Genomic DNA, 8,733 nt, shown 5'->3' with positions numbered 1-8,733 from the left:
TTTTTCGGAATCCTTCGTGCAGCCACATACCATGCCTGGAATGGAAAACCAGCTATAAATAACAATGTATTTGAATGACTTCCTCTTGAAGTATTTATTCTAATCAGATATGCTTTGTGCCTACTATGGTGCGCGAAGGCACATAAGTACAACATTTGCAGATGTTCGACGTAAGCAGTTCTTGGAGATCAATTCAAGTACGCCGACTTGCGCTTTTATTTTTGAAGAAATACGACGACAAATTTTAACAAATGAAATATGGCTCACAATGATACGAGTAAATGCTGCTGTACGGTGATGCATTATCGGTATCTTATCGTCTTCGAATAAATTTGTTGTTCCTAAACGCGCAACCAACTAGAAACGGCGCAAACCTACGAACGGATACCGAGTTACATCTATTACAGGCACTTCAGCTGTTTTGATTAATTTAAATTACTCTTATGAGAATCCAACTATGTGTGGACAGCACACTACTAAGACAGGCAATCTACGAGAGCATTACTCACCAGAATTCCTGCTTGACTTTGTCTTGGTCAACACTGCGCGATATACGTTGGGGCTGTGGCGATTCATTCAACTCGATTTTTACCGGAACAACAGGCGCTGCTCGAAAGACAACGACGGAAAATAGAGAGCCGCTATAAAGTCCGCTAATTTGCACATTACAGCACTACAAAGCGATATATGAACACATCGTAAACAGCAACCACTCGCTCACACACACACACAAGAAACGAGGTACCCAACGTTGCTAGACACCATCCGAACTCCGAAGTGAGAGTAGCAAAACAACAAGATATCAAAACACGAAAGGAAGAGTATTGATCCCCCCTCCTTCTATAGCATGCAAAACGTGATTTGCGCTGAGATGAACATATATGTTCATGACGCGAGTAATTTTCACTTTTCACTGATCCAAAGGAGGTCACGTGGGATTGCTTGACGGTTGCGAAATTAACAGCAATGAAAATGGCGAAACGAAACTTGTGAATCGTGCATTTGCTCTTCATGGTAGCTGCCAAAAAATCGAATCAAACTTATGGGACACTGGATTACAGGTATGTTGGCATCTTTTTCATTCCTGCATATCATTACACTATACGTGAATACATGGTGTCATGTCATGGGTGTCATGTCTCACGATGCTGGGGAAGTAGTTGCATGGGGAAGTGTGCATGGTTCTAGACTTTTAATTCTTGATCGCGTAATCGAAATATCGGCACCTCTCGCATTGTGGCTTGCATGTGACCAACCAAGTGCTGTTCCCTTACTAGCGCTTCCTACAAACGACAAAACGAAACATGTGGGAATGTATATTTTTGATTACTCATATGTAACAAGAAAATGTATCGTTTTCAGGTTGCTGCCACTACTCCATGTGCCCGCAATTGTCTTGCGTGTATGATTACACTAACGGCGTCGCCCACCACGGCGGAAGTGTTTTGCGTACACGCGTTTCAGCATGAAGCCTGCAGGTAACATCTGATGTTTACCCTTCCGATATTCTGAATTTACATATTGTAGCTTAGAGGAATTCCGAATGCCCAGAGTGACACACACTTTTAACATTGTGACATCAGTGCAGTGGCATAAGCTCTAATGTAGTGCCCCACGAAAATGAACAACGGGTAGTGGTTTATCCAGAATCCCAAGCACGAGAAGGGTGTTCGAAAAAATTGTTGGAATAGTTACGTCATTACAGCTTAACATATCATTACAGACGTATCTGAAGCTGAAATCGCAAGGGCACCCCCTGTAGGGGGTGCACAGGCAAAAAAGTTAGGGGGGGGGGTCTGGATAAAGCACTGACGAGGGGGACTCCTCCACCCCATGTCAAGCCTCATAAAACACCTCCTGAAATAGTTTCCTGGCTATGCAGCTGCATTATTATGACGTAATTGTCATTGTTGTCCATAATTCTTGAATATGTTTTGAATATATGAAAAAAAAAGTCTACTTGACAGCATATGTCTTATAGTCATCATCAAACAAGAGCATATGTCATTTTGTTCAGTGGCTTATGGTACTTTTTTGTAAATTTCAGGTGGACGTAAATTGTAGAAGGCAGCTAGTGGGGGAGAAGATCATGGTCATAGGTCATGTGACTCCTGGAGCTCCCAGTGGGCTCCCTTGTGGAGTACTTTTCAGAACACACACACATACAGTTTGCTCACAGAACCAACGAGTAGGATGTTGCTTGAATACTGAGAGAAAATGGCGTAACACATACAAATATCGTGTGACACATATGACAATAAAAACATTTTTCACGAGGGATGCATGAAACACTGTCGCAATATTGTGTGCATGAACCATTGTGTGTGACACAAGCCGTGGGGCACACCGCCTCGGACACATTTTGGGAAGCATAAAACACAGTATATACAGAGCTACTATGGTGGATGCTTCTTTTTTCTTTTTGGCCGTTATGAGACATCTTCGGCCGTAATGAGACTACCTTCGGCCGTATTGAGACTTTGGCCGTAACGAGACACTTGGGGGTTAAAGGATTTTCGGCCGTAATGAGACTTTCGGCCGTAATGAGACTTCAGCCGTAATGAGACTCGGGCCGTAATGAGATGTTACCGAAAACGTCTTAGATCACGAAAACAGTGCTAAATAGCGTTTTTAGAGTGTTTGGCGACGTTTAAAATGGGAATAATCAAAATGTGCCGGAAATCGAAAAATCAAGCTGAAAACGTCTTAGATCACGAAAACAGTGCTAAATAGCGTTTTTAGAGTGTTTGGCGACGTTTAAAATGGGAATAATCAAAATGTGCCGGAAATCGAAAAATCAAGCTGAAAACGTCTTAGATCACGAAAACAGTGCTAAATAGCGTTTTTAGAGTGTTTGGCGACGTTTAAAATGGGAATAATCAAAATGTGCCGGAAATCGAAAAATCAAGCTGAAAACGTCTTAGATCACGAAAACAGTGCTAAATAGCGTTTTTAGAGTGTTTGGCGACGTTTAAAATGGGAATAATCAAAATGTGCCGGAAATCGAAAAATCAAGCTGAAAACGTCTTAGATCACGAAAACAGTGCTAAATAGCGTTTTTAGAGTGTTTGGCGACGTTTAAAATGGGAATAATCAAAATGTGCCGGAAATCGAAAAATCAAGCTGAAAACGTCTTAAATCACGAAAACAGTGCTAAATAGCGTTTTTAGAGGGTTTGGCGACGTTTAAAATGGGAATAATCAAAATGTGCCGGAAATCGAAAAATCAAGATGAAAACGTCTTAAATCACGAAAACAGTGCTAAATAGCGTTTTTAGAGTGTTTGGCGACGTTTAAAATGGGAATAATCAAAATGTGCCGGAAATCGAAAAATCAAGCTGAAAACGTCTTAGATCACGAAAACAGTGCTAAATAGCGTTTTTAGAGTGTTTGGCGACGTTTAAAATAGGAATAATCAAAATGTCCGGAAATCGAAAAATCAAGCTGAAAACGTCTTAGATCACGAAAACAGTGCTAAATAGCGTTTTTAGAGTGTTTGGCGACGTTTAAAATGGGAATAATCAAAATGTGCCGGAAATCGAAAAATCAAGCTGAAAACGTCTTAAATCACGAAAACAGTGCTAAATAGCGTTTTTAGAGTGTTTGGCGACGTTTAAAATGGGAATAATCAAAATGTGCCGGAAATCGAAAAATCAAGCTGAAAACGTCTTAGATCACGAAAACAGTGCTAAATAGCGTTTTTAGAGTGTTTGGCGACGTTTAAAATGGGAATAATCAAAATGTGCCGGAAATCGAAAAATCAAGCTGAAAACGTCTTAAATCACGAAAACAGTGCTAAATAGCGTTTTTAGAGTGTTTGGCGACGTTTAAAATGGGAATAATCAAAATGTGCCGGAAATCGAAAAATCAAGCTGAAAACGTCTTAGCTCGTGAAAACAGTGCTAAATAGCGTTTTTAGAGCGGTTGGCGACGTGGAGAATGGAATAATCAAAATGTGCCGGAAATCGAAAAATCAAGCTGAACACGTCTTAGATCATGAAAACAGTGCTAAATACCGTTTTTAGGGCGGTTGGCGACGTGGAGAATGGGAATAATCAAAATGTGCCGGAAATCGAAAAGTCATGCTGAAAACGTCTTAGATCCTGAAAACAGTGTTAAATAGCGTTTTTAGAGCGTTTGGCGACGTGGAGAACACGACTGTTGAAAATGCGCCAGAAATCAAAAAATCGATCTGAAAACGTCTTAGATAATGAAAACAGTGCTAAATGGCGTTTTTAGAGCGTTTGGCGACGTGGAGAACACGTATATTCAAAATGCGCCGGAAATCGAAAAATCAAGCTGAAAACGTCTTAGATCATGAAAACTGTGAAAGAATAGCATTTTTAGAGCGTTTGGCGACGTTTAAAATGCGAATAATCAAAATGTGCCGGAAATCGAAAAATCAAGCTGAAAACGTCTTAGATCATGAAAACAGTGCTAAATAGCGTTTTTAGAGCGTTTGGCGACGTGGAGAACACGAATATTCAAAATACGCCGGAAATCGAAAAACCAAGCTGAAATCGTCTTAGACCATGAAAACAGTGCTAAATAGCGTTTTTAGAGCGTTTGGCGACGTGGAGAACACGAATAATCAAAATGTGCCGGAAATCGAAAAATCAAGCTGAAAACGTCTTAGATCATGAAAACAGTGCTAAATAGCGTTTTAGAGCGTTTGGCGACGTTTAAAATGGTAATAATCAAAATGTGCCGGAAATCGAAAAATCAAGCTGAAAACGTGTTAGGTCATGAAAACAGTCCTAAATAGCGTTTTTAGAGCGTTTGCCGACGTGGAGAACACGAATAATCAAAATGTGCCTGAAATCGAAAAATCAAGCTGAAAACGTCTTAGATCATGAAAACAGTGCTAAATAGCGTCTTCAGAGCGTTTGGCGACGTGGAGAACACGAATATTCAAAATGTGCCGGAAATCGAAAAATCAAGCTGAAAACGTCTTAGATCATGAAAACAGTGCTAAATAGCGTTTTTAGAGCGTTTGGCGACGTGCAGAACACGAATAATCAAAATGTGCCGGAAATCGAAAAATCAAGCTGAAAACGTCTTAGATCATGAAAACAGTGCTAAATAGCGTTTTTAGAGCGTTTGGCGACGTTTAAAATGGGAATAATCAAAATGTGCCGGAAATCGAAAAATCAAGCTGAAAACGTCTTAGATCATGAAAACAGTGCTAAATGGCGTTTTTAGAGCGTTTGGCGACGTGGAGAACACGAATAATCAAAATGTGCCGGATATCGAAAAATCAAGCTGAAAACGTCTTAGATCATGAAAACAGTGCTAAATGGCGTTTTTAGAGCGTTTGGCGACGTGGAGAACACGAATAATCAAAATGTGCCGGATATCGAAAAATCAAGCTGAAAACGTCTTAGATCATGAAAACAGTGCTAAATAGCGTTTTTAGAGCGTTTCGCGACGTTTAAAATGGGGATAATCAAAATGTGCCGGAAATCGAAAAATCAAGCTGAAAACGTCTTAGATCGTGAAAACAGCGCTAAATAGCGTTTTTAGAGCGTTTGGCGACGTGCAGAACACGAATAATCAAAATGTGCCGGAAATCGAAAAATCAAGCTGAAAACGTCTTAGATCATGAAAACAGTGCTAAATGGCGTTTTTAGAGCGTTTGGCGACGTGGAGAACACGAATAATCAAAATGTGCCGGATATCCAAAAATCAAGCTGAAAACGTCTTAGATCATGAAAACAGTGCTAAATAGCGTTTTTGGAGCGGATGGCGACGTGGAGAATGGGAATAATCAAAATGTGCCGGAAATCGAAAAGTCAAGCTGAAAACGTCTTAGATCCTGAAAACAGTGCTAAATACCGTATTTAGAGCGGTTGGCGACGTGGAGAATGGGACTAATCAAAATGTGCCGGAAATCGAAAAGTCAAGCTGAAAACGTCTTAGATCGTGAAAACAGTGTTAAATAGCGTTTTCAGAGCGTTTGGCGACGGGAAGAACACGAATATTCAAAATGTGCCGGAAATCGAAAAATCAAGCTGAAAACGTCTTAGCTCGTGAAAACAGTGCTAATTAGCGTTTTTAGAGCGTTTGGCGATGTGGAGAACACGAATATTCAAAATGCGCCGGAAATCGAAAAATCAATCTGAAAACGTCTTGGATCATGAAAACAGTGCTAAATAGTGTTTTTAGAGCGTTTGGCGACGTGGAGAACACGAATATTGAAAATGCGCCAGAAATCAAAAAATCAATCTGAAAATGTCTTAGATAATGAAAACAGTGCTAAATACCGTTTTTAGAGCGGTTGGCGACGTGGAGAATGGGAATAATCAAAATGTGCCGGAAATCGAAAAGTCAAGCTGAAAACGTCTTAGATCGTGAAAACAGTGTTAAATAGCGTTTTCAGAGCGTTTCGCGACGTTTAAAATGGGAATAATCAAAATGTGCCGGAAATCGAAAAATCAAGCTGAAAACGTCTTAGATCATGAAAACAGTGCTAAATGGCGTTTTTAGAGCGTTTGGCGACGTGGAGAACACGAATAATCAAAATGTGCCGGATATCGAAAAATCAAGCTGAAAACTTCTTAGATCATGAAAACAATGCTAAATAGCGTTTTTAGAGCGTTTGGCGACGTGGAGAACACGAATATTCAAAATGTGCCGGACATCAAAAAATCAAGCTGAAAACGTCTGAGATCATGAAAACAGTGCTAAATAGCGTTTTTAGAGCGTTTGGCGACGTTTAAAATGGGGATAATCAAAATGTGCCGGAAATCGAAAAATCAAGCTGAAAACGTCTTAGATCGTGAAAACAGTGCTAAATAGCGTTTTTAGAGCGTTTGGCGACGTGCAGAACACGAATAATCAAAATGTGCCGGAAATCGAAAAATCAAGCTGAAAACGTCTTAGATCATGAAAACAGTGCTAAATAGCGTTTTTGGAGCGGAATGCTACGTGGAGAATGGGAATAATCAAAATGTGCCGGAAATCGAAAAGTCAAGCTGAAAACGTCTTAGATCGTGAAAACAGTACTAAATACCGTTTTTAGAGCGGTTGGCGACGTGGAGAATGGGAATAATCAAAATGTGCCGGAAATCGAAAAGTCAAGCTGAAAACGTCTTAGATCGTGAAAACAGTGTTAAATAGCGTTTTCAGAGCGTTTGGCGACGTGGAGAACACGAATATTCAAAATGTGCCGGATATCGAAAAACCAAGCTGAAAACGTCTTAGCTCGTGAAAACAGTGCTAATTAGCGTTTTTAGAGCGTTTGGCGATGTGGAGAACACGAATATTCAAAATGCGCCGGAAATCGAAAAATCAAACTGAAAACGTCTTGGATCATGAAAACAGTGCTAAATAGCGTTTTTAGAGCGTTTGGCGACGTGGAGAACACGAATATTGAAAATGCGCCAGAAATCGAAAAATCAATCTGAAAATGTCTTAGATAATGAAAACAGTGCTAAATAGCGTTTTTAGAGCGTTTGGCGACGTGGAGAATGGGAATAATCAAAATGTGCCGGAAATTGAAAAGTCAAGCTGAAAACGTCTTAGATCGTGAAAACAGTGTTAAATAGCGTTTTTAGAGCGTTTGGCGACGTGGAGAACACGAATATTCAAAATGTGCCGGAAATCGAAAAATCAATCTGAAAACGTCTTAGATCATGAAAACAGTGCTAAATAGCGTTTTTAGAGCGGTTGGCGACGTGGAGAATGGGAATAATCAAAATGTGCCGGAAATCGAAAAATCAAGCTGAACACGTCTTAGATCATGAAAACAGTGCTAAATACCGTTTTTAGGGCGGTTGGCGACGTGGAGAATGGGAATAATCAAAATGTGCCGGAAATCGAAAAGTCAAGCTGAAAACGTCTTAGATCCTGAAAACAGTGTTAAATAGCGTTTTTAGAGCGTTTGGCGACGTGGAGAACACGACTGTTGAAAATGCGCCAGAAATCAAAAAATCGATCTGAAAACGTCTTAGATAATGAAAACAGTGCTAAATGGCGTTTTTAGAGCGTTTGGCGACGTGGAGAACACGAATATTCAAAATGTGCCGGAAATCGAAAAATCAAGCTGAAAACGTCTTAGATCATGAAAACAGTGCTAAATAGCGTTTTTAGAGCGTTTGGCGACGTGGAGAACACGAATATTCAAAATACGCCGGAAATCGAAAAACCAAGCTGAAATCGTCTTAGACCATGAAAACAGTGCTAAATAGCGTTTTTAGAGCGTTTGGCGACGTGGAGAACACGAATAATCAAAATGTGCCGGAAATCGAAAAATCAAGCTGAAAACGTCTTAGATCATGAAAACAGTGCTAAATAGCGTTTTAGAGCGTTTGGCGACGTTTAAAATGGGAATAATCAAAATGTGCCGGAAATCGAAAAATCAAGCTGAAAACGTGTTAGGTCATGAAAACAGTGCTAAATAGCGTTTTTAGAGCGTTTGGCGACGTGCAGAACACGAATAATCAAAATGTGCCGGAAATCGAAAAATCAAGCTGAAAACGTCTTAGATCATGAAAACAGTGCTAAATAGCGTTTTTAGAGCGTTTGGCGACGTTTAAAATGGGAATAATCAAAATGTGCCGGAAATCGAAAAATCAAGCTGAAAACGTCTTAGATCATGAAAACAGTGCTAAATGGCGTTTTTAGAGCGTTTGGCGACGTGGAGAACACGAATAATCAAAATGTGCCGGATATCGAAAAATCAAGCTGAAAACGTCTTAGATCATGAAAACAGTGCTAAATAGCGTTTTTAGAG

General features: G+C 40.0%; 1 long non-coding RNA gene across 1 annotated transcript; it reads left to right on the top strand.

Annotated features, from left to right (window-relative positions):
* The first annotated feature begins 974 nt into the window (after window positions 1-974).
* On the top strand, window positions 975-2,358 carry LOC135369154 (uncharacterized). The gene is made up of 3 exons (XR_010414940.1): window positions 975-1,061; window positions 1,363-1,478; window positions 2,048-2,358. It is a non-coding gene; the product is annotated as an uncharacterized LOC135369154 (long non-coding RNA).
* The last annotated feature ends 6,375 nt before the right edge of the window (window positions 2,359-8,733 follow it).

Source organism: Ornithodoros turicata, chromosome 1, assembly GCF_037126465.1.
Source record: "Ornithodoros turicata isolate Travis chromosome 1, ASM3712646v1, whole genome shotgun sequence".
Classification (NCBI taxonomy): domain Eukaryota; kingdom Metazoa; phylum Arthropoda; class Arachnida; order Ixodida; family Argasidae; genus Ornithodoros; species Ornithodoros turicata.
Note: the sequence above shows the minus strand (reverse complement) of the source record. Positions and strands in the feature narration are given on the sequence as shown.